General features: G+C 44.4%; 1 protein-coding gene across 3 annotated transcripts in view; it reads right to left on the bottom strand.

Annotated features, from left to right (window-relative positions):
- Nucleotides 1-26,321, bottom strand: part of LYZL4 (lysozyme like 4) — a 61,115-nt gene that overhangs the window by 14,709 nt on the left and 20,085 nt on the right. Inside the window, exon 4 of one of the 3 annotated variants that reach the window (XM_033132192.1) lies at nt 6,269-6,409. The exons of 1 other annotated variant lie outside the window; for it this stretch is intronic. The gene's annotated coding sequence lies outside the window, so the exon portion shown is untranslated. Of the gene's footprint in view, nt 1-6,268; nt 6,976-26,321 lie in introns of those variants that run through there. One more of the 3 variants, XM_033132193.1, reaches the window with a different exon arrangement.

Below are 26,321 nucleotides of genomic sequence, written 5' to 3'. Positions count from 1 at the left end.
TGGGAAGTGCTGTGGAGACGCCACGTGGGGTTGAGATGGCAATGACCTTTCCTGTGGCGCAGGCTCTGGGGGCATGGCTTATACAGGTCATCTCGTTGTGTGCTCCTGATAGCCCTGAGAAGGGGGTACTCTCCTCACCTCCACCTCACAAAGGGGGAGCTAACACTTGTAGGATCTAGGTGACCGGCCACGGTCACGTGGATAGTCCGCGGTCAGTCTCACAGCTGTCTGACTCCACAAGCCATCTTTGTAAGCCCATGCGCTGCTGTTTTTGTGCTCCAGGGATGGAAGGCCTGGGTAGGTCCTGGAGCTGCTGCTCACTAGCTGCGTCACCTAGGACAAATTACTTCATTCTCCAAACCTCCGTTTCTCTGCCTGTGAAATGGGCATAGAAGTAGTGCTGACCTCATCGGGTTGTGTGGAAAGTTCTAGTCCACGGTAAACTCTCCGTGAATGCCAAGGACCAGAGAGAGGATTGTCCAGGAGCGCAGTGCAGAGGCAACACGAGCAGGTCAGGTGGGCAGTGAGAAGGGGCAAGCAGACAGAGGCTGAAGGCTGGGGGGTCAGCCCAGCAGTTCTAACCCTGCTGCACCTCAGAATCACCTGGGGAGTCACATCCCAACCACGTAACCCCGAACATCTGAAAGTGGGACCCAGGCCTCAGTATTTCTGCCGCAACTCAGGTGACAGATGTGTAGCCGGGGCCAAAAGCCATTGGCCTGGTGGTTGCTTTTATATATTTCTCTAGTTATTCATTTGTAATTTCTTAAATTAAATTTACTGAGGTAACATTGGTTAATAACATTATATAAATTCCAGGAGTACAGCATTACAATTCACTACCTGTATCTCTATGGGGTGTTCACTCCCAAAAGTCTGCTCTCCTTCCATTACAGTATATTTCACCCCCTTGACCCAATTCGCCCTCCCCGCAAGCCTCGCCTCTGGTAACCAGCACTCTGTTGTCTGTATCTATGAGTTTGTCTTTGTTTTGTTTTGTTGGTTCTTCTTTTTGTTGGTGGTGCTTTACATCCCACACAAGTGAAATCATGCAGTAATTGTTCTTTTCAGTCTGATTTATTGCACTGAGCATAATACCCGCGGTGGATGGATCTTGTGGGTATTAGTCCCTTTGCTTTTGTGCATGTGGACCTTGGAGGCACTTCCGGACCACGGGGAGCTGGTTAGACATGCGGCTCTCAGGCCCCACCCAGACCTGCTGAATGGGAACCTGCATTTGAACAGGACCCCTGGGCGATTCATCGGCACATGGAGGGCTCAGCACCCCTGGGCTGGCCTGTGGGTCCTACAGATGGGAAAAGAAGCAAAATGCCAGCCAGGCTTTGAACCTGATTAATATCCAAAGTGCCAGTGTGACGGGGGATGAGGGACGGCTATTTACACCAATAATCCCATCTCCGGGCAAACGCAAAGGGCACGCACGCTCTGTTTAAACTTCAGTGAATCTGCTTGTGGCGGCGCAGGAAGCCGGGGATTCTGCTAGCAGCCCGATGTTTGCTCATCCGCCACTCTCTCAGCCGGAGGACTAACATTATCTGGTGTCAACAGCACACACGCTGGGCCCTGGCCTGGGTTTAGCAGAAAAACAGCAGCCCGCCTGAGGCCTGGGACTCCTCACAGGGAAGCAATCCCTAGCGGGACTTTCCTCACCCCGAATGAGCGGCTCTCCACCCCTGGGTATTCAGGGCCTCTGAGACAGGCTCTGTGGAGAGCAGGTGGTGGCTGGGTGCCCAACAGGGACATGAGTGTGTCCTCTGTGACAGAGCTTGGAGCAACCTCTGTTGTGACCCCAGACATAGGGCTTTCTTGGGAGGAAAAAAGGGGTCTCCTTCTAGAACCTGATGAATCATATAAACTAAATTCTAATCAGTATTTACTATCTCTGATAATCCCAATGAATTCACCATCTTTTGTTAAAAGTCAGCTAAAAGCAGATCCTACATCTTATATTGAAAGCATTCAAGAAGACAGTACAAATATGAGACATTTTCGGTGTGGTTCAATAACCACCATTATCTCCGAATAACCAACTCTTTGGGTTGGCCTTTGCAAATCGAATCAAAGCTATGGACTCTCTCCCTGAAAAACGGACATAAACACAAACTTGTACCTACAACTTCAGGTAATCCACAGGCCCCTGAACCACTTGCCAGAGTGTCCTGGATAAGACTAAACTGGAATTCTGCTGGTTTTGCTTTTCATCATTCATGCTGTTCCTGAAAATGCCACACTTATTCTTTCAGGATCTACCCACTTCCATCCCCTGTGCTCGAGGCTGGAGCATTGGCCTAGAGCTGAGCCCCAAAGTGCATCCATTCCCTTGGCTCCAGTGATTGGTTCAGGGATATGCACATGGACCCATCCGGGACCAATAAGACTCTTCCCATTGGTGTGAAACAGGAAGGCTGGAGCCACAGCAGCCGGAAGCTGGCAGTTGCCATCTTGGGACCCCAGGGGAGAGTCTTTGTGAGAATGAACCCAACACAAAGTAAGCAAAGCCCAGATGTAGAGAGAGAAACCAGGTCCCAGACACAGCATTTGAGCCCTGAGTCATATCAATCCCTGGACGGTTTAGCAAATAAACCTGTAAGCCCATGCTTAAGCCGGTGTGAGTCACCTGCAACTCTGATACCTAATCTTCATTAATTCATTGGATATTTTCATGGCTCTTCATGCAGCTACCAACTAAACAAGTAACGTCACTATACAAATGTTGTTTATGACCTAATGTTGGCCTTTTTGTTTCAGTAAATCTCTTTATTCCTACAGTTTATCCTCAGCTTCTCCCAGACTTCTTTATAAATAACCCTTTTTGATACAGGATTCCTTCACTTACATGTACCAATGATGTTTATCATGTACCACAGACTTACAAATTGTAATGTCATATCATATCCTATTGCAATAAGTGAATTATATCAATCCAATTAAAGCAGCCTAGCCTGAGGTCCCACTTTCAGGAAATTATTTAACAACAGAAGTATTCTGAAATCAAACAATGCATTGCTACAATTGTGACTAAATGCAACTTGAGGTAAGATTATTCTTAGGCCTCAAGGATACACATGTCATGTTTTTCAGATTACAGAATGTTGATTTATAGCAAGCCAGGGCAAGAAGAGGCTTCTAGCAGCCAGATCCCAGGTTTACGTGAATTCCCTTCAGACCCATGAAAAGGGTTGTGCCTTGCAATAGAGTTTGATCTCTGCAGCCAGGCAGATCTGAGATAAAATCCTGGTTCCTCCACTTACTAACTCATACCATCTCTGAGTCTCCAGTTCCCCATTTATAAAAATGGACGTTTAACACGGCTCCTGCAAAACTGCTAAGAGAATTTGAGGGTTCCCCCTGCAGTAGTCAGGTTCAACTCTTTGTCATCCAAAAAGATAACTCCCAAAGTACTAGGGCACTGATTCGTTGTTTTAAAAAATTAATAAAAGGAAAGAATCAAGCGTGCATCATGCTTCTCCTGTGCACAGCCTAACTCAGGGGAACCGGAAAGTTGAGAGGAAGAATTATAGGAGAATTTTAGCTCATAAATGAAGGAGGGATATAGAGCTAGAACCTCACCAGTTTGCAACCCCTAATGAACGAATGGATTTGAGTGTTAATCATCAATAGCTGCTCACATTTCAAAAACAGAGAGACCCTACAGTGTGTGTCCAGAAAGAACACAGCACCACGTGAAGTGTTCTGGCCAAAAACACTGAGCCAACATCTGGTCAAACCTCTATCAAACACCAATTTTCAAGAAATACAAGGGACAGAGGAACTTGTTATATGTCACTATGGAAATACAATCAACACAATCCAGAGCATGAGAAATTCTACAGGTGAACAACCTAGTTTCTTCAACACATAAATTGCGAGAAATTAAAGACAGCGATCGAAAGGGAATCGACTGATTAAAGACATATGTCAATCGATGGAAGTGCACGGCCCTTATTTGGATCTTGATGGAAATGAGCCAACTCTAAAATAAATTTGAGGCAATCAGAGAAATCTGAATACTGACTGTGGATAATAAGGAATTGTTAACTTTAAGATGCACCAGTGGTATTGTGGGTATGTTTTCTAAGAGAAATCTTCATCTATTTTAGATAGACACTGAAATGTTTATGCGGAAAAATTTTAAATTTCTGGGATTTGCTCCCAAAAAATCTAGGGGTAAGGGGGGAAGATACTGATATTGGCCATTGTTAATCATAGTCAACATGTGTGGTACTTCTGGGTTCATAATATTTATCCTTCCGATTTTTGTATATGTTCGAAATTGTCTGTTTTAAAGTTGAAAAATTTCTCAAGCATTGCTGACGAATACAGATTTTTTGAAAGTTTGGGAACAGGATGGAGAGTTGGGGTGCAATTGCAAAATGTATTTAACTGCTCCCCATAGATACCCCTACTCCACTCAAGTCTCCTCCCCTTCTTTTTGCCTTATCTGTCCTTCCTCTACCCCCCTCCCCAAACCCACCTCCTCCGTCTCCCTCTGTGGCCCAGTAGACTCCACTCCTCCTCTGAGCTTCTCTGTCCCACTCAGCAAATCCAGAACCTTCCATGCAGCCCAGCAACCACCCCTAGTGTTTCTCCCCCTGCCCTGGCCCGTTGGGGGCGGGGCGGGGCGGGGGGTGGGGAAGCCTCCATTTATCCCGCAGGCCCGTCCAAGGCCTGGCTGCCCATGGATATTCAACAAATGGTGGCTATTCTTCCTGTGGTCTAGTCTTGCAGTGGCAGAATCATCCAGGAGCTTTGTAAAAGTAAAGAACCCACTGCACATGCTGTCTGTCTCTCCCCCCCCGCCCCAGCCCCACCTTTTCTCCATCTTGAAGACACATCCATACTACATGCTGGAACTCAGAGGTGAAGTGGCGAGACTCATTGCTCTGGAGAGCAGGGGAGCAGGACGTTGCACGCGTTGCCTTGTCTTAGACGTCAAGGATTAGCATAAACAAGGGTGAATGTTTCTTTTTTCCAAACAGTTGTAATTAGTTTAAAATAAAGAACAGACCCTATCTTGGACTCTGTGGAAAAACAGCTCCCCAGAACTGCCCTATACTTAATTGAAAGCATTTAATGGATAGTGTTTTGGAGAATTCATGGGTGTTTCGCTTTTTCCTCGTCTGTACAATCGTGATGATAATAGTCCCTTACTTCTTAGGTCTCCCTCACTCCTCCTTCCTCAGCGTCTCTTTATTTCCACCTTTACTTTTCTCCATAGCACTTTTTACTAATATATTATGCGTTTTCCTTCTATTGATTATGATTTCCCTCAACGTCCCCACTAGAATGTAATCTCCAGAAGAATGGTGATTTTTTTTCTCTGTGTTGCTCACTGTTGTATCCCCAACACTTGGAAGGGTGCCTGATCCATGTTAAAAACTCTGTAATTACTAAATAATTGAGTGTCTCTCAACTTGCAGTGCTGTGAGGACAAAATGAGTTAACAGGATACTTAGAAAAGTGCTGGCACCAGAGATGCATCAGTAAAGAGTTGTTATTATTCATATTATTTTGACCAATGAGCTTTCAGAGACTGATCATTCTATTCATCAATTTCCAGGGACTTTGCTTTCAATCCCCCCTTAACTATTTTTCCCTAAAATGAACACCCCCCAGTTCCTAATGAAAGTCTGGACAGTTTTCCACTGGAAAGGATGTGCATTTATTCAATTAGCCATCTGGACACTTTGTCCCCTAGAGGTTAAGCCTCCTAGGGTTTTCCATAGAGATACACCCAAGGTCTTTGGGGTCCTATGTGGACCTCCCCTGTTGAGTAATTTGCCCCTTTTCCCCATTCATTTCCTATCACCCGATTCCTTTATTCCTTCCCTAACCTCTTCCTTTCCCTATGCCCTCCTACCAGTCCTTCCTACAGAAATACTTGGTTCTCATTACCCCATCTTCCAGCAGTGAGCCCCAAACCACAAACATCTACTCCAGAATGGAGAGCACTCTAGCCAATGACTTCTCCTCAATTTTCAGATTGGAGGCAAGGGCAGGGTTTACTCCACTATTCCTCTCTTCCTGTGAAAACAGCAGGAATCCATCACCCCTCCACTGGGCTCCCAAGGCCTAGTTGACACTGCTGTTTGGCACCCCACCCTCTCCCCACAACTCCCACCCATACACCCCGGGAGGTACTGCCATTGTTTGTGAGCTTCTGGGATCCAGACTATGGTTCAGGCCTCTTTGTGGCCTCCAGTGGGAGATGAAGGAGTGCATGTTGAAGAAATGAATGGGTACTTACTAAACAGACAGGATGGTATTTGATCAAGAGCTCTGTATTGTATACTTGGTGGCACTCAGCGACTGCCATCAGCGATTTCTCCTGTTTCCAGCTCCCAGCTTGGGCTACAAAAAGCCTTGCTGTTTTGCTAATGGAGAGATCCTAGAGAAACGAGATACGTTCATGAGCTTCTCTTCAAACATACATGACAGCCTGAAGGAGAACACAAGAGGGCAATGAGGCTGAGCATTTCTTCCATTGTGGGCAAGTGTTATTATCATACAGTCAATAGCTCTTGCAGATAAATAACAAGAACATAGGGAGAGTAGAAATGAGAGAAGCAACCACAAAACCCAAAGGGAAAGTACAAAAGCGAGAAATGCTTACTAAAACAGACAGATTTCAAACCTAGTGGGGAAGTCGGGGGAAGGAGGACAGAACTCTCAGTAGCTTTCAGTTTTCTCAAAAAATGGATGTGGCAATTAAAACAAGTAGAAATGAGTTGAAATAACAGCCTTGACAGCTAGGAACTAAAGTAGAAATAAGGAGGGGAAGTGGAAAAAAGAAAAGAAGCATCTTGAGTCCCAAAGGATACAATAAAATGTGTTTGATCCAAAAGAGCACAGAAGAGATTTTTCCAAACAGCTGGGAGGATTCTGAATTTGGCAAGAGGTGAAGGCACGTATTTTCAGGCTGTCCCAGCCATCTGAAATGCCCCTCAGGACTCTGATCAGAACGTGCTGTCCTGTAAGCAAGCAAAACAGATCTTGTGATAGATTCTCTGCTGTCAGCAAAATCTCCAGCTTCGTGGGACCCTCCTCCCCTCACACTCAGCCCGTTGGGAAACTCGCCTGTGTCTAACCCGTTCTTTCACTCTGAAGTCGAGGATCTTGCCATTCTTTTCCAATCCTCTGTTCACTCTCTTCCATATTGAATCATGAATCATTGAATAATGAACGGGAGGCTTTGGGGGAGGAGAGGAGTAATTTAAAAGTCATCTTCAGTGGACACTCAAATCCCCCGGGGAAATCTTGCCGAAGTGCAGATTCCGGGTACAGGTCTGCAGTGGGACCTGAAAGTCTGAATTCTTTCTCAAGCTCCCAGGTGGTGTCAACGCTGCTGTTCCCCAGACCACACTTCGAGAGCAAGACTTTGGACCTGACTGTCCAGTACCGTAGCCACTGGCCAAATCCAATACAATTCGAAATTCACTTTCTCTGTCACACTAGCCACCTTTCAAGTGCCCAGTAGTCACCACCCTGCACAGAGCAGAACAGAACAATTTCATCATCACAGAACGCTCTATGGAGCAGCAATGAGAGACCTGCGCCCTCCTCATGAGGCCAACCTTTCTCTTCCTTGCTGGTCAGAGATCCCCCAAAGTTTCTGCCGGTGTGGATCCAGGAGTTTTCGTTTCCACACTATGTTGGGTTCAGCAGGTCCAATCTTCACGCTCAGCTCATTTTCAGTCTTGGCTGCCCACAATCAGTGTCCCCCATGTTGAAAATCTGAAGGGGTCCAAGACACCACATATTGTTTAATTCTAAGTGGACACTAGCCTTAGATAAACACCTCACGCTCAGCAACAATATGACCAAGGGCTCATTTACTGCCCAGGCTAAGGCCATGGCCATTGTCAAGGGCTCTGCCCTTACCCTAATTGATTCATGGGTCTTAAAAAACCAAGAAATAAGGAGTTCTTGTCTTAAGGGCTTCTCCAGCCTTTCAATAGGGAAAATAAAATAAGTGTCACCCCTGGCTTGTACGTGACAGTGTATAGGCCAACAATTGTGTGGGTCCTAGTTTTTATGTTCTTGTTTCTGGAGAAGGAAGATGAGGGGCCCTTCCCTCTTTCTAAAAGGCACACAGAAGACCATCTGTCATGTTAGAGTAACACCTCGGAAGTTCCTTGTCCTTGAAATCATAGAATTCAGATGTTGGGGGCATGAATCACACAAATGCAGGTGGCAAGACATGTCATTTTCTTCATCATTTTATGACTCATTCTAATTTCTATGGTAAGTCCTATGGTGGACCCTGGGATGTGCCTTCCAGATTGACCTTCAGGAATAAAGAAATTATTCCCCAGCTTCTTGCTGAGCTGCTGGTAGAAGTACCAGCAGACAGGCCTCAGCTGTCAGCCTCTGTGGGGATTGGCTCAGCCAAAGGGAGCCACCTCACCCAAGGTTGTGTCGCCTTTCCCTAGGATTGCATCCAATGCCTGATCAATGCAGGGCTGTACAGGTCCAGCCATCTTACCCCAACTCAGGGTAACTCTAAAGGTCCACGCCAGCTCTGGAGCTGCCGTAGAGTTGGCTGAGGTCTCCAATGAGTCCACATTGCCACCCAGCTTCTCCCTGTGCCCAGACCTGTCTCCATCCCCTCATCTATAGGAGTTGATCTTGACAGCACACCCTAATAAACATTCTGCAGGCTAAGCTAATCTCCATCCCAGAATGTTCTGCCTGGGGAACCCAACCTGTGAACGGCCCCGTTTTGCTACCTTTGGGCTATGCCTAATGTCTAGGGGTTGTCATAAACCCGAGGCATCAAGGTGAGAGTAGGGAGAGGGATGATACCTTTTTTCATTATCATCTATTTACACGGCACCAAACGAGATGCCAACATCCCACATGGTCCTCAGAGATCCTTTCGCACTAGTCCCTGCTGAGTCAACCCCCAGGGGTCGCTGCCAGCCTTTTGGGGCCAACTCTTTTATTACTGTCTTCCATGCTCCTGGACATATGGGAAACATTCTTCTGCTCCCACACCATGCTGGGACTCGGAATTCTCTCTGAAGCTCCATCTTTCGGTGCATACCTCAGCCATCTCTTTTCAGAATCTTGCTATTGCCCCAATCTCAACCCCAGAAGTAGTACCAATCTACTGATCCTACAAACCTATGTGGGGATTCCTACGTCCTTTCTCAGAGGGGCTTGGCCCGGGAAGGGAGCAAGCCACAGAGCCCTGCCCTGGCCGATGAAAATAGCTACAAATTCTTTGACCTTCCTCCCCTTAAAAGATAAGATTTATATTCCCACCTCTTGCATGTGGGCAGGCTTTATGACTGCTTTCAACAATATATTACAGCAGAAGTCACACTGTGACTTTCTCTATAGCTGGGCCAGGCCTACATTAAGCTTTGTTTGTATGACTAAGCTGGTTTTGTCTGTTCAGGGCATTTTCAAGACTGGTCTCCATTTGTTTTTTATTTTGACAGGGGACTCAGGGTGTTTGGGCTTCTCATATGGTGGCCCAGGGAGCAGGTTCCTGACTCTTGAAACACTCTTTCTGAAAGACCTTCTTGGTATCCATCCCATACTTGTATCTGCCTTCCATGGCCTCTGTGACAGCATTTTTCCCACTGAACTCTGTTTGTTTTCACCTCTTTGAACGTCTCCAGTTCACTGTCCAGGGACATGTCTGCATAGGGTTTGCATTCCCTTCCTGGCACAGTGCCCAGCAAACAGTGGGGGAACCATTTGTTAGGCGATGACCCCAAAAATGGATGGCTGTATTCGCAGTTTCAGCGGCAAGCACAGCTGGTTTACAGGGTTTTCATAAATAAAATATCTCCAACATTGCAAAAATTAATCTGGAGATTGAGGAAGTGAAGGGTTCATAAAAACGAAAGTGCTGTGAATGCAACTATCTAAACGGGAAGCCTTTCCTTTCTATGGAAACTAATTGCTCCCGATGGGCTGACGGCAAATAATGCGTAATGAAGGAGCCAGAATTATTTATAAAGATCTGGCTCCTGTGGCTTTGATACATTTATCATGAAATGCCCTGCACAACCTCAACCCCAGTGGGAGCCCACCGCTACTGTGATCACAACTTGAGATTGTTTAAGGTTCTGCTTTGGGCTGGGTTTCAGAAACATCAAATGCCTGATTGCGTGTGTGTGTGTGTGTGTGTGTGTGTGTGTGTGTGTGTGTGTAGGAAAAGTCATAAAATGTTTGGGAAAGTAGAGAACTATTTGGGAATACATCTTATCAAGGACAATCAGTCTTTGAAATCCCTACTCATTTTTTCTCCCTACAATTCTTGGGTAGAAAGACACAGGAAGCTCTGCTTTCGGGAGTTTCAATGCAGACTTCCAACCGAGAAACCAAATGGATGTTAGTGATTCTTGGGGATAAATAGATACAATCTCAGAGTAAAAATCCTCAGTTCCATCTAAGATTCATGATCCCAGAGATCTCTCCAACCATCGGCCCTCCACCTGGCCACCACCGCCAGCCCTCTGGGGCTTTCCTTGAGTATAGGGTTTTTTTAGTAAATACATTTAGGGAAGAGGGAGAGGGAATTATCACCTGAGCAGCTCTGGCCCCTCTCCAGGTAGTTCTGGGCAGACCAGAGTGTTAACAGGATCTGAAAGTAACATCTCTCCATAAATTCATGGAAAATAGCATCTTGCTACTTGTGATTCTGCTCTGCTCTAAAGTGGAACTCTGCTCCATGAATCAGGAAGCTCCCAATATGGAGGCAGTAGGAAGAAAGGAAACCCTGAGCAGTTGCATGGTCCCGATGCCTGTGTAGTAGGATGTGAAAACAGAACTCCTGGCCTCAATTGCTAACCATCAAGAGATGGGGCGCTTCAGTGGGAACATCCACAGGGCTTCTTTTGGGTTCTCTGCGGTTGGGGGGCACGATGGCCTAGAGTCATACTCCTGCCCAGGAAATCAAAGGTGTGCGGGTGTCACCTGTGGACCAGATGTGGGCCATGTTAAGTCCTGCTGAAGGGGACAGTTGGGAGCGCAAAGGGCCACCCGGGGTGAACGCTGTGAAAGTGGGCACACTGCCGGTGGCACCCCAAGTCCACTCTTACTATCCTAGCTCCATCCACCTAACCTCAGAGGTCTCGCAAACAACACCTTGCAAAGGGATGGAGAGACGGGTGAGGGGAAAGCAGGAGCCACTCCTTCTCTGAGGGACACAGCTGCCAACCACAGGCCCTCAGGCTATGGCATAAAAAGAAGTCTTACCTAAGAGTGATGTATTAATCATGTCTTTTTATTCTGTAGTTTTGGTGCTTTGATATCTTGAGGCCTTGCTAACTCCGGGAGGATTATCCCTCACGGGCTAATGAGTTCTTAGAATTGATGAGAAAACACCTTTCATATGCAAACTAACCAATCCAGAGCCCATAACGGCCTCCGCCCCTCAGGGGGATGATAAAGACTCTTGCTCAGGTGTCCCCTTTCTCCCTCTGCCTGATCGATCACTGTGCGGCCTGTTTGAGAAAAATAAAATACTTTGAGAAAAATAAAAGCAGTCAAATCTGAGAGAAGACATTAATTTTTGCCTGGCGTTGTCACTGGAAGTGTGAAGAAGGACTCCAGAAAGATAGAAGCCCTGAAAGATGAAGACGCATCCTGGTGAGGGGCAAGTACAAACAGTCTGGCAGTTTCTCAAAAGGCTCACCATGGTGAGAAAATCCACTCCTAGGTACATATATAGCCAAGAGAAAGAAAACATATGTCCACAACAATCTGTTACATGAATGTTCATAGCAGCACAAGGTAGACTCATAATAGCCAAAAGGCAGAATCAGCCCAAATGTCCATCACCTGAGGAATGGGTAAACACAATGTACTCTATCCATGCATATTAGATGGAATACAATGGAATATTATTCAGCCATAAACAGGGATGAAGTACTGATACAACAGGAAGAAGTGCTACGACATGGATGAACCTTGAAAACATCATGTTAGTAAAAGAAGCAGTCACCAAGGCCTCATATTGTATCATTTCGTTTATGTAAAATGCCCGGAATAGGCAAATGTAGAGAGACAGAAAGTAGATCAGTGATTATCTAATGCTGGGTGGCTGAATGGATAAGAAAACAAGACCCTTCCTTACATATGCTGCTTACAAGAGACTCACTTCAGATTAAAAGACACACACAGACTGAAAGTAAAGGGATGGAAAAACAAGTGTCATGAAAATAGAAACAAATAAATGAAAAGGCTGGGATAGCAATACTTACACCAGACAAAACAGACTTTAAAACAATGGCTGTAACAAGAGACAAAGAAGCACCCAGTAATCCCACGTCTGCATCCAAAGAAACATCCAAAGAAGCATCCAAAGAAACCCAAAACACTACTTTGAAGGGACACGTGCATCCATATGTTCATTGCAGCATTGTTTACAATGGTCAAGATGTGGAGGCAGCCTGGGTGTCTGTCAACGGAAGAATGGATAAAGAAGAAGTGGTTCATATATGCAATGGAATATTACTCAGCCATAAAAAAGAATGAAATCTTGCCATCAGCAACAACCTGGCTAGATCTAGAGGGTATCTGAGTGGAGTAAATCAGACAGAGAAAGGCAAATGTCATATGATTTCACTCATATGTGGAATCTAAGAACAAAATACATGAACAAACAAGACAGAAACAAGCTTATAGATACAGAGAACATTTTGATGGTTGTCAGATTGGGGGGGTTGGGGAGAATGGGTGCAAGGAGGAGGGAATTAAGAGGTACTAACCGGTAGTTACAAAATAGTTATGGGGATGTAGAGTATACCATGGGGGAGTATAGTCAGTAGTATTGTAATAACTCTGTATGGTGTCAGATGGGGACTGGATTTATCAGGGTGGTCACTTCGTAAGTTCTATAAATGTCTAATCACTGTGTTGTACACCTGAAACTAATATAATATTGTATGTCAGCTATAATTGAAAAAGGAAATATTTAAATAAATAAATAAAAATAAGACAGAGAGAGAGAGAGAGACAGGGGGAGAGAGAGAGAGAGAGAGAGAGAGAGAGAGAGAGAGAGAGAGAGAACCAGTGCAGTCCTTCACAGTCTTTGAGCCAAGCAGGCCTGTGTTGAATACCAGCTTCACCACTTACTGGCCATGTGGCTTTGGTAAGTTATTTAACCTCTGGAAGTTTCAATTTCCTTAGCCATAAAACTACCTACTATACAGGCTTACTGTGAGGATTGAACAAGACCTGTGTACGGCCTGCTTAATACACTATTAGAACGCAGGAGAGAGCACATTCAGTAAATGGATGCTAATAGTAACATTAATAAAAGTAATAAAGGATGTGTCTTGCGTCACTTCAGGGGTCTTTTCATTCATTCACTCATTCATTGAATGAATCCATGCCGGGGGTTACCGGCGTCTGACAATGGTCAAGACACTGCAGACATGGTAGTGAACAAGTCACACACACACAAATCCTGCTCTTGTGGACTCACACTCTAGTGAGGGGAGAAATCATGAGAAACAGACAGACAGGGTATCAGATAGGGACGGACGACAGGGGCCTCCCGGCTGCCTCCTCAGAGCAGCTCACTTTCAGGTTTTGCATGTTGGCCTTTAAATGAGGTTTCATTGAACCACGGTCCTCAAGGCTAAGAATTCTACAATCCTCAAGAGGGCCAAACTTCAACCCACTTTATTCCCAAGACATTCCAAGCTCCATCTTGGGGCAAACATGGCATCTCAGAAGTACATGTTCTTTCCAGATTGGATCCTAATGACACAAATGAAAATAGGCCCTCTTTCTTCAATTCTTACAAAATTGAATTTCGCATCATTTTCAGTGAAAACGATGCTTCGCAGCAAATGCAATTCCAACTAGTCATCAAGATTCATGCTGCCAATCGGGCCTCATGTCTTTCTGATTCAGTTTAGATCTTTCAAAAACGCCTTGATTAAATTTGGCTCTTCCGAAAATGTCAGTGGCTTTGATTCAGGAAGTGTGAATTCGAAGCAAGTTTGGCAAGTATAGGACACTTCTCTTCGTCACATTTTCTTCGGTGACTAAGGCCTGTGTCTTACACAAATGGGTACATTTTTAGCCTGACGGTTGAGGAAAAACACTTGCCAGAATTAAATTCCCATTTGCCTCTGTCTTGCAGGTTCCCTGTGCCATGTAGGTAACCTCAGGTCAGGTCCCTTCTGTCTCCTGAACACATCTGGAGAGACGGGGCTATGCGCGTTCCCAGCTTCCTCAGCAGCGGTGCTCAGTTAGGCAGACTCGGGGACATGGCAGCTGTATCTGCCAGAAGGTGCAGTAAAGCATTTCTCGGTTTACAAATATCTCTGCAGCCTCTTCCTGTCTTCGCATCTTGGTCCCAAGCACACAGCAGAGATGGGCTGAGATTCTCTGATGCAATGCATGTGGCATCGGCTGACAGAAGAGATGCAATGACAGTCCCCTCTGGGAAGCAGCACCAAGAGCTGATAGCTGTATTTTCTGACAGGTGACAAGTAGGAGGATAGGAATGGACCAGGTACACCTGTCCCTGAAGAGCTTGACAACTGGTACAATGACCGCACCTCCGGCCAGTGGCCATGGAAACAAAGAACAGGGTTAGGGACAGGAATAACGACAAGACAGTGGGGAGATTTCAGTGAAACCTCCGGTGTGTTGCTGGGGAATAGGTGGAAATGTTAGCTGTGTTTCCTCACGCGTCCTGTTACTTTCTCAGCCCCAACAGCTATGACCTCCCGTGGGGACGGAATGGGAGGCCATGAGAGTCAAAACCTTGGCTTAGCTTTCAAATGTCAAAAGTCAATTTTGAGTTGTAAGAAACTGAAGGATTTGGTATAAAATGTACAGATAACCTAGAAACTTCGAAGACCTGCGATAGGTCAGAGCCAGCTTTCCCTGCTCCAGAGGAGAGGAAGTTCCCAGGACGGAGGAAGGGAGCACCTCTGGAAGTCACGTGGACAGCAAGAGAGGTGGCCCCTGGGGGGGTTCCCTGGAAATGGCCCTGCTCCTCGACCCACCCACCAGTGGAACCTGCAGGGAGATGAGGAATATGACAGAGACTTCAGACAGGCGTGGGGGCCCAAGGGATATAAATACAATAAAATACAATACTCGGGCCATATTTATACTAAAAACCGCTCATCGTTTACCCAAATTTCAAATTTAACTAGGTGTCCTGTATTTTTATTTCTTAAATCTGGCAGCCCTAATTGCACCTCACTTCCTGGGGGTGAACCAAAAGGCTGTGAGCATGACAGGGAGGACAGAAGCAAGGGAGGCTACCGGCCCCAGAGCCTGCGACAGCCGGGGAGCATTGCCACCCTGCAGTCAGTGGTAGCAGAAGGAAAACGTTTGCTGGGCATCCGAGGGAAGCTTAGAGCCAGCCTCTGGCTAAGGTTTCAGAAGTCAGATGAGGAGGACACCGCTGCCATCTGCAGGCAGCATTCTCCTCAGACAGCACTGGTGGTGTCACCCAGACCAGATTACACACACACACACACACACACACACACACACACACACACAGTGTGCTCTGCACAAAAACAGTAAAAGCCCACTCTTATCAAGCCCTTGCTATGGATCAGGAACTGTTCACAGAACTGTATGCTTAACACTTCCTAAATGCATTAGACTTTCGTTTGTCAACTCCTCTAATCGTTGCAATAGCCTCATGAAGCAGGCACTTTTATCGCCATTTTCCTGATGAGGGAAGAGAGACAAAGAAGGTAGATGAGCAGCCCAGACTCAGCTAGCGGGCAGGTGGGATTAGGAGATGAGTTTGAGACACCCGGGATGGGCACCAAAGGGAGTAATGGACCCAGAAGAGAACCAGCAATGCCTTCCTTGCATAATCTCCACACACTCTAAGAAGGCAGGATGCAGGAACCCCTCTATTCAGTGTAGGAGGAATTTGCAGAGGGCGGTAAGAGCTGTTTCTCCCAGATGCAATATACATTAATGTCTGTGGAAGACTTTCCCAACAGTCTTACTTAGTCCATAGGAAATGAATTCGAAAAATTGATAAAGATTTTGGTGACCTGATCAAGAATCTTCTCTCTTTGTATTTCTTCTAATTTTACTGCCTTCCCAACACTTAGTCTCTGCCACAAGCTGTGGCTACTGACAGTAACACGGAAGTTGATTAGAATGTATGTTGGTGTTAGAGGAGTATAGTATAGTAGTTAGGGCTCTGAAGCCAGTCTACCTGGGTTCAAGTCCTAGCGGTGCTGTGTGACATTAGACAAGTTACTGAACTTCTCTGTGCCTCAGTTTTCTCATTCAGAACATGAGGACAATAACAGCATGTGCTCCATAGGCTTTTCTAAAGAGTAAACTAGTTAATTTATGTAAAGGTCTTAAAGCATGCCTGAAACGTAATAAGCCCTTAATAAATTATGATTCTGGAAGATTTGGGGCTTTGTTTAAAATCTGTTTCAGTGACACAATTAGTTCTCTCAGGGAGTAAACTGAAGCACAAATCCAGCGCCTTCCCCAAGGCCTGGAGCTGCTAAGTGGCAGAGCAGTAATTCCCATTTTTATCTGGGTGGCTCCAAAGCCCAGGTTCCATGCCTTTACACACCCCTCCTTTTATTTACTGTCAGTAAACTGACCGGGCTGGGGGGGTGTAAATGTCCTGAGGTCATAGGAACATGGTGCTACTGCCACCTGGTGGTGATGCTGCCACATGACCCATGACTGGGGTTTCCACTACAGACAACTGACAAGGATGAAGGAGCCATCCTCAGAGCAGAGGAGCACCCCACAGCCCAACCAATGGAATGCAACAGGTTCCCCAAGTCTCTCTGGAAACCTTGTCCCCAAAGCGCTCGGGACTCACGATTAGAATCTCTCCTTCTAGCAAAGGCACTTTGAGACAAATGCTTGCCAAGGTTTCCACCCGTTATTAAAAAATCACTGTGTTGATTCGTTACCAAGCTAGCCAGCTCTTGTGCAGAAGACAGAAGAGTCAAGAGAGGGGGACACAGGACAGGTAGGTTTTGAGGGGAAAGATGTAATTCAGAAGCACGTGAAGCATGGCCTCACCCGAGAGGTCAGATTTGGGTGGAGGCACTGAAGTAAGAGCCCCCTTTGTCATCGTGTCCCCATTTCGCTTTTCCTTGCCAACTCCTCTACTTGGATGAAAGTTGGTGGATGAAAATTCTGAATGAGAAATACAAAGCCCTCTGTGCCCTGGATCCTGTGACGAGTCCAGCCTTGTGTCCCCTGCCCCACTTCACACCCGCGGGCAGGTCCACGCTTTGGGTAGATAGTTCTCCCTCCGGCTGCTCCCCACAGACCCACTTTCTGGGAAATGCCCTTCATCCCCATAGGGGAAGAAAAAAGTCTTTTTCCCTCTACCCTTCTGGAGCCTCAGCTGGGGCTATGTAACAAATGACAGATTAACAACAGAAAAAATGAACAGAAGTGTATTAACATGTGCATGGGGCATGTAACACATGGGAGCAGCCAGAGAGGAGTAACTCAAAGGGGTGTTTAGAACTCAGGCTTATATACCACCTTCGGCTAAAGGAAAAGGGGTTGGGGGCTTCTGCGTGGGGGAGGCAAGTTATGGGTAGGGGACCAGAAAGAGTCTGGTAACAAGGGTGGCTATGCAGATTTAAGTTGCACCTTCTCATTGATAAGACTTATTGAGAGTCCACTTTCTGGTAGGGGAGAGGGAGACATCTTGACAAATGGAAATTTCCTTAACAATAAATGTAAATTTCCTTTACAAAAGGAGAACTTGTGCCCTGTTCCTAGAGCTTTTCCTGCATCTGCTGGTTCTCAGTGGCCTTTGGCTCAAAATAATCCATATGCCAAAGAGGCATATTTTGGGATGGCATGTTCTGGAACCCCTCCACTCCCTCCCACTAAAGTCTCAGCAACACATACACCACGAGTACCTTACACATTGTATTCTGTGCGAAGGGCATCTCTGGGGCACAACTCCGTGGATTAGAACATGAATGGTGCCTCTGAGGGCTTGTGCAACTTGGCAGAATGCTTGCCACTCCCACTACCATCTGCATAAGCATAATGGACTCGGTCACCTTGGTGACCCTGACCTGGCCTCCAGGCCGCAGTTGATTGGTCTGGTGTGGGCTCCAAAACCAAATAGCACGAATCAGACAGCTCTCATTCTCAAACTATGAAACTGATGTAAAAGATTCCGAACTCACATTGGCTGGGATATCTATAAAGAAAAGTGCAGGTGGCAGCCCTAACTTGCATGCTATGGTGCCCTGGCCAGATTCCCTTTGTCAGGGTGGGTGCACCCAACCCCCAGTGCCGTGTGGGCTGCTAACATTCCAAAGCTACCTCTTCTCTGGGAAGTCACCTATGGCCACAGAGAGTCCCCCGCCACCAGACAACAGCCGTGAGGTACAAACTTTGCAGTGGACTTACTTCCCAAAAGGCCCTCCACCAGTCCTGGATCAGGCCACCTCCTTGCTGAGTCCTGCTCCTTCCCATCACGCATCTTTTGGTTTACAATGAAAGAAGTCCTTTGACTTTATATGGGAAATCCCCTTGGCCACTAAAACTGAACAATTTGAGCGTCAGTGAAAAACTACGCATTGTTTACAGCATACTAGTTTCCAGTTACCTAATCCTGATTTTATTGGGAACTAATTTGCAACTCTGTAAACTGTAGCTAACTGATAGCAATGCAAATTCATTCTGGCCTAGAGACATTTAAGGAAATTCTGCGCGGAGGAGGGACGACCTTCCTCTCTCTCTTGGAAAAGTCAGTTTTGCATCCATTTGTACAGTTATTTCAATATTCCTAATCTATCTATAAATGGGTCTGTTCTTTGGATTCTCCTTTGAGCTAGTTGTGACATTTTTACCAGTTTTCTTATTAACGAGCAAAATAAAATCTTTCATCTTTAAAATAAAATCATTTTTATATCTGTAGGAGAGTCATGATTTTACCAGTTTTTGGAAACTATCCTTTAACAGAATGTCGGGATCTCTGGTTTTACTTCTCACAGTAACGGTGAACTGGACTCTGTGTGATGGGTTTTCCTTTCATTGTCTCCTGTGTAGAGGAGATGTCATCCATTCTGCTCACTACTCTATTACTCAACTCCTAGAACAGTCCCTGGCATAGAGCAAGTACTCAAAAAAATTATTTGTAATTAAATGAATACATCTCAACAATGCCAGGAGAAGCTGCAGTTGTCATCCCCACTTTAAAGCTGAGGAAGCGGAGGTAGATGATAGAGTAAGAATTTGAATGCTTTTGAGAACACTGTGTGACTTGGTTCTAGTTTTCACAAACACTGCGTGGCTTTATCTTGTTCTAACTCTAAATAAGAGGTTCCTTTTCAGAGTAATGTATGACTCAGAACCTGTTCTCACATATACTGCTGAGAGCCATCAGTGTAGTTGAGAGAAGTGTGTGTTTTTCTAGTTTTGCTCAAGTGACGCTGACATCCCTCACAGATTATTTTAGCAAGCAATAAGAAGTTACTTTGGAGAAGAGTGTCTCAGACTGAGCTCGTTTGCACTAACCAGACAACCATGCAGTTTTCCAGTTTCACCAAGGTGGAATTGCCCTATTCTCCCTGGTCCTCCGCCTCAGGACTAAAAATCCCAGGACATAATACAACCAACCAGCTTAAGAAGATTCTGAAAGGTGGAAAGAAGAGCACAGATGGCCTGGAGACCTTTGGACTTGAGGGAAACCCCGGTGAGCCCCCTGGGTTCCTCCTGGCCTCCCATGTATCCTGGACAGGGTATTGCCAACGGTTCCAACCCAGACTACGAATAGGCACAGACATAAAAGCTCCAAGAAAAACCTATTCTCTCCAGCCAAAGGACCGAAAAAATGGTGGTCTCACAACAGAAAACGTGGGTAATGCTTTTCCTACTCCAGCCAAATACCAAAGGGAAAACCACATCCCGTCCCTGGAAGTTTGAGCAAAGCCATGTGGGGTGGGTGTGGGGAAGTGATCTTCTACCCACCGCCCTCACTCAAGTAAGCGAAACACATTTTCCTGCCAGTAGTGTTGGTGAGTTCCATTCCGTACCTGGCAGAAGCAGGCAGTACCCCAATGCTCCCCACCAAAAGGTGGTGTCAGCCAGGTCCAGCACTGAACTCAGCGTCCACCCCCACCTGGAATCAGTGAAACCCAACAAGGCACTGCAAATTGGGGTTGGTCATCACTCCACTTTCTCTCCATTCCTGGTGTCATTGAGGCCTGGTAGGAGCTGAACCCCACCTGCACCCAGCAGCGGTGAGACTGGATGAGTCAGTGCAATGCAGTCAGCACTCCTGCACCACCATCCCAGGTGCCACCAGGGCCCAGTGGGGAGCTGAGCTTCTGCAGCCACCTTGCGGCAATGAAGTGATGCGGGTCAGACCCCTCTTCCCCAATCCCTGGTAGCAGTGAGGCCTCATGGGGAGCTGGAGTCTAAACCCCTACTCAGAGGCAACAAGGCAGTACGAGTTGGTGCCTCACTTTTACTTAGATGTCAGTGGGGCTGAGGGGAAACTGAACTTCCACCCCATCTATCGACAGCGAGTAGGGCCCCACTTTTGCCAGGATGATGTTGTCCAGGCCCAGTAGGAAACAGAACATAACACTCACCCAGCTCTCCCTTGTGCTACAACTAAACAGAGGAACTGCTGAAAACATTAAATTTTTATTTTTAGTTTTTTTAAACATCCAGAGTCTCATGATATAATCTCCAAAATATCCAAGATACAATTAAAAATCAATCATCATACAAGCAACCAAGAAAATCACATGAATGAGAAACACAATAAACATGCCAACATGGAGACAAATCAGAATTATCTAGCAAGGATTTTAGTGTAGCCGTCAATAAAAAAAAGTGCTTCAGTTTGTCATTGTGAATTCTCTTGAAACAAAAGAAAAGGTAAAAATCTCCTCAAAGAAATAGAAGTTATTTTTTTAAAACAACTGAAAATTATAGAACTGAAAAAATACAATAACTGGAAACATTTGCTGAAGAGGCTCAATAGTGGAGTGGATGAAAGGAAACAAAATGAGTGAAATGGAGGATAGATCAATAGAATTTACCCAATCCTAACAAGACAGAAAGAACAGACTAGAGGAAAGAAAGGTATCTATGGAACAATAACAAAAGGCATAACATTCATAATATTGAATGGGGGACAGGGGAACTTAAAATGTATTTGAATAAAAAATGGCTGAAGACTTCCCAAAGTCAGTGAAAGATGTAAACTTACAGATTCAACATACTCTAACTGGGCTCAATCCAAACAAATCTATGCCAAGATACATTACAATTAATCCTCTGAAAGCTAAAGACAAAGGAAAAATCTTAAAAGGAGCCAGAGAAAAACAATACATTACTTATGGAAGAACACCAAATCAAATGACAGCGGACTTCTCATTTGAAACCACAACTATACAGTGGAAGTAGCATAACATTTTTCAAGTACTGAAAGAAAATTGTCTCTAGAGCAACCACTAAGAAAACTAGGCAAAGCAATGTATTCAAAAACATGATAAATAAATAAAGATGGGATCCTTAAAAATGTTCAAATAACCCATAAGAAGCTAAGAAAAAAAAATAATGAGAAATAAAGAAAACATAATAAAATAGTAAATCATTGATTAATACAAATACAGAAATAAAAAGAGAGAGACTGACAGAGTAGATTAAAAAGATGATGCAAAAATATGCTATCTGCAAAAAACTCACTTCAGATACAAAGACATGGGTAGGTTAAAAGTATAAGGGTAGAAAAAGATACACAGCACAAACATTGATCCAAAAACATCAGGAGTGGCTACATTAATATCAGATACGGTACACTTCAAGGCAAAAAAACTACTAAAGATAAAGAGGGACATTATGTAATGATAAAAGGGTCAATCCATCAGGAATACATAACAATCCTAAACGCATACACACCAAATAACAGAGCCTCAAAATACAGAAAAACTGAGATAGCTGAAATGAGAAATGGAAAAATCCACAAGCAGAGTTAGGAGATTCAGCAACCCAGTCGCAGCAATTGATAAAACAACTCAGCAGAAAATCAGCAAGGATATAAAAGAAATGAGCAACACAAACAACCAACAGGATCTAACTGACATACATAGAACACCCTACTTAATAGCAGAATATACATTGTTCGTAAGCACCCGTGGTACCTTCACCAAGAAGGATGATGATATCCTGGGCCATAGAACAAACCTTAACAAATTTAAAAGAATTACAATCCTAGCAATTATGTTCACTGACCATAATAAAATCAAACTAGAAATCAATAGCAGAAAGATAACAGGAAATTCTCCAAACACTTGTAAACAACACACTTCTAAATAGTCCATGGGTCAAATAGGACATCTCAAAGGACGATTTTCAATATATATAGAGAGAACTGAATTACACTGAAAATACAACTAACAAAATATGTAGGATTCAGCTAAAACATAAATGAGAGGGAAACATAATACTAAATGCTTACATTAGAAAAAAAAAAGAAAAAGTCTCAATTCAGTAATTTTAGCATCCATCTGAAGAAACTTAAAAAAAAAGAAAAAAAAAGCAAGATAAACCCAAAGCAAGCAGGAGGGAAATAATAAAGATAAGAACAGAAATCAATTGAAGGAAAGAAAACTAGAGAAAAATCAAACAAAAAGCTGGTTGTCTGAAAAAAAAAAACATTTTAAGATAAACCTCTAACAAAACTGACAAAGATAAAAAGAGAGAAGACACAAATCACCAGTACCAGAAATGAAATATTAAAAACAACTTTATCCTCTTAAATTCAATTACTTAGAAGAAATGGACAAATTCCTTAAAAACCACAAATTACCAAAACGCAACCTAGATGAAGTGGATAATTCAAACAGCCCTAACCATTAAAGAAATTGAATTTGTAATTTATGAGCTCCTAAAAAGGAAACATCCAGGCCCACATGGTTTCGCTGGAGAATTCTACCAAATACTTTTTTTTTAATTAACATCAATTTTATACAATCTCTCCAGAATACAGACAAGGAGGGAATACTTCCCAATTCACCTTGTGAAGCTGGTATTACCTTATTAGAAAAGATATCATGAGAAAAGAAAATTACAAACCGATGTCTCTCATAAGCATAAAAATCCTCAACAAAATATTAGCAAATTTAATCCAGCAATGCACAGAAATAATTATGCACCAAGATCAACTGTGATTTATTCCAAGTATGCAAAATGGTTTCCACATTCATAAATCAAACAATGTAATCCATCTGATGAATCAGCTAAAGAAAAAAAAATCATATAACAATTGACACAGAAAAGGTTTTTGACAAAATCCAACACCCAATCATGATAAAACTCGCTGAAAACTAGGAATCAAGGAGAACTTCCTCAACTTGATAAAGAATGCCCACAACAAGCTAACTTTAGACTTAATGGTGAAAGACTGAATGCTTCCCTTCTAAGATTAGGAACTAGATAAGGATGTCTCTAGCCATTGCAGTAAGGGAAGAATAAGAAATAAAAGCATATCAATCGGAAAGAAAGAAATAAAACTGCCCCTGTTTACAATGAAATGCCATTATCTACCGTGTTTCCCCGAAAATAAGACCTAACCGGAAAATAAGCCCTACCATGATTTTTCAGGATGCTCGTAATATAAAATAAGCTCTAAAGCATCTTTTGGAGCAAAAATTAATATAAGACCCGGTCTTATTTTCGGGGAAATACAGCAGGGCTTATATTATATTACAAGCATCCTGAAAAATCATGGTAGGGCTTATTTTCCGGTTAGGTCTTATTTTCGGGGAAACACGGTATGTATAAAATCCCAAGCAATCTACAATAAAACTCCTTGAACTAACAAGTGAGTTAAGCAGGATCATAGGACATGAGATAAATTAAAAAAAAAATCAATTGTATTTCTATATCCTAACAACGAGCATGTAGAAACTGAAATTAAAATTACAATACCATTTAGTCATTCCAAAGAAAACAAAATATGTAGGTATAGCGCTAACAAAACATGCACTGGATATATCCTGAAAATTTTGTAAATGCTGATGAAAGAAATTAAAGAAAACCAAAATAAATGGAGAGACATATGGAGTTCAGAAATGGAAAATTCAACATAGTAAAAATAGGTTTCATGTAATTCCTATCAAAATTCCCAGCAAGTGTTTCATCATAAGACATAGACAAGCTTATTCTAAAATTCATATAGAAAGGTACAGGACCTAGAATAGCTAAAATAATTTTGAAAAAGAAGACGATACGGGAAAGGAATCACTCTACCCAATGGCAAGGCTTAATACTGTAATCAAGACAGTGTGGCATTGAGACAGACGGCCACATAGATCAAAGGAAGAGAACAGAGATTCCAGAAATAGACACACACACTTATCCAACCAATTTTTGACAAAGGTGCAAAAGCAATTCAACAGAGAAAAGGAACAAACAAATCATTTCAACAAATGATGCAGGAGCAATTGGACATCCACAGGCAAGACAGGGACTGAAATAATAAATAGTCACAACACCAAATACAGAGAAACCGGATCACTCCTGCATTGCTGGTGGGGATGCAAAAGGGTGTGGTCGCACTGGGAAACAGTTTGGCAGCTTCCTATAATACTAAACCTTCAGCTACTGGAAGACCCAGCAATTGCAGTGTTGGACATTTATCCCAGGGAGATGAAATTTTATGTTCACAGAAAAACTTGTACATAAATGCTTTATTCATAATTGTCCCAAACTGGAAAACAACCCTAATATTCTTCAACAAATAAATAAATAAACAAGGGGTACATACATACTTTCAAATGCTACTCAGCGATTAAAAAGAAAAAAAAAATGAACCTTGGTACACTCAACAATTTGGACGAATCTCCAGGGAATTATTCTGCATGAGAAAGATCCCAAAAGGTTATCTTTATTCTCCTTGTAATTTGTGAGGGATTTTTGTTTTTGTTTTCGTTTACTGTGTTTGGTAATCACGTCTCTTGATATTTGGAATACCCACGTTGTGAGTAGAAGGGCAACTATCTCCTTATTTTTGCCTGTTAAAATGTCAGTTCCAGCAAAGTGAGCCTTGGTGTGACCACTTTCCAGTTCTGGAAGTTAACATCTGGGCTATTCTGCATGGTCATCCATGGGGCATGGCCTGTGGTCCCCTGCAGCCTGTGACCAGCAGTGCCCCACTCTATGCCCAGGGGTGAAGAACACACTGGAAAGCCTCCTTTTTAAGGATCTCAACTGCCCTACCCCAAGAAATAGTCACCATCTCCATGATCAACCAGACTACCCTCGGGTTGGAAAGTCGCCTCTGTCACTGCCCCTACCATCTGAGACAGCCATAAATTGCTCCATGACATGCTGACAATTTCATAGCTCTTTTTTTCTTCAAATTCACACTCACTAGTTTTCTGACTCAAACTCACCCACTAAGATGGCTGAGAAGTTTTATACCGGTCAGTGTCAGGTCAGGAAGCAGAGCCTGAGGCTTGCTGAGAGAGGGACTCAGGAGAAGGGGGCGGGGGGATGGGCAAGGGAGGAGCTAAGTAAGGACAGGTTCTTGTGGGGTGAGCCGGGGGCGGGGGCACCCAGCTCAGCCTGATCCCATGGGAGCTCGGGAGCAGAAATTGCACCACATTCAGTCCCACTTTAATGCAAGGAGCCAGGCTTGTGTTAGCCCTGTGTGGTTGGTCTTTGGCTCTGAGCTGCCCATGGGGTGGGGGCTGTAACCCCCCGAGTGATGTGGCTCCCACTGGTGGAAGCTAATTCTCCAGAGAAGGGGGAAGCTGTGAGCTCTCAGAACCACACTTACAGCCGCAGAGATGGCTGTTCCACCTGATGAAGGTGATCTGGGTGGGCACTCGTCATGGATTTCCAAGGTCCCTCCCCCTTGACAAGGTCCCTCCCCCTTGAATCACCAAATCCCTGGGACACCCAAGTTCCATGGATGAGGGAAAAGTTGAAGCCTGAGCTGTTCTCTTCTGATCTTCACATATACCCACTGGCCTTGTGCCCCGGGGCCAACCCACTTCCTCAACCTGTTCTCAGACCCCAGGAATTCAACACTTCCTTCACCCACCCTCACTCTGACCCTCCAAGCAAAGTCTCCCTGTTCCTGAAGAATGGTCTCATCCAGTTTCCGGACCTCCCCCTCCCCAGTCTGGTTAGAGGGACCTGAAGGGTAACCCCTCCCTTGCAGGCAGCCTCCTACTCTGGAAGACAAAGAGACTCTTGATTCTTCCCTGGCAGTGAGTAGCACCTAGGCCTTGGAACTAGGTTCCTGGGAGGTGGGTTTGCCTCTCATCCCTTCCGGATGGGTCTGTGGCAGCAAAAATTACACATCACCC

The sequence above is a fragment of the Rhinolophus ferrumequinum genome, chromosome 17, assembly GCF_004115265.2.
Source record: "Rhinolophus ferrumequinum isolate MPI-CBG mRhiFer1 chromosome 17, mRhiFer1_v1.p, whole genome shotgun sequence".
Lineage (NCBI taxonomy): Eukaryota > Metazoa > Chordata > Mammalia > Chiroptera > Rhinolophidae > Rhinolophus > Rhinolophus ferrumequinum.
Note: the sequence above shows the minus strand (reverse complement) of the source record. Positions and strands in the feature narration are given on the sequence as shown.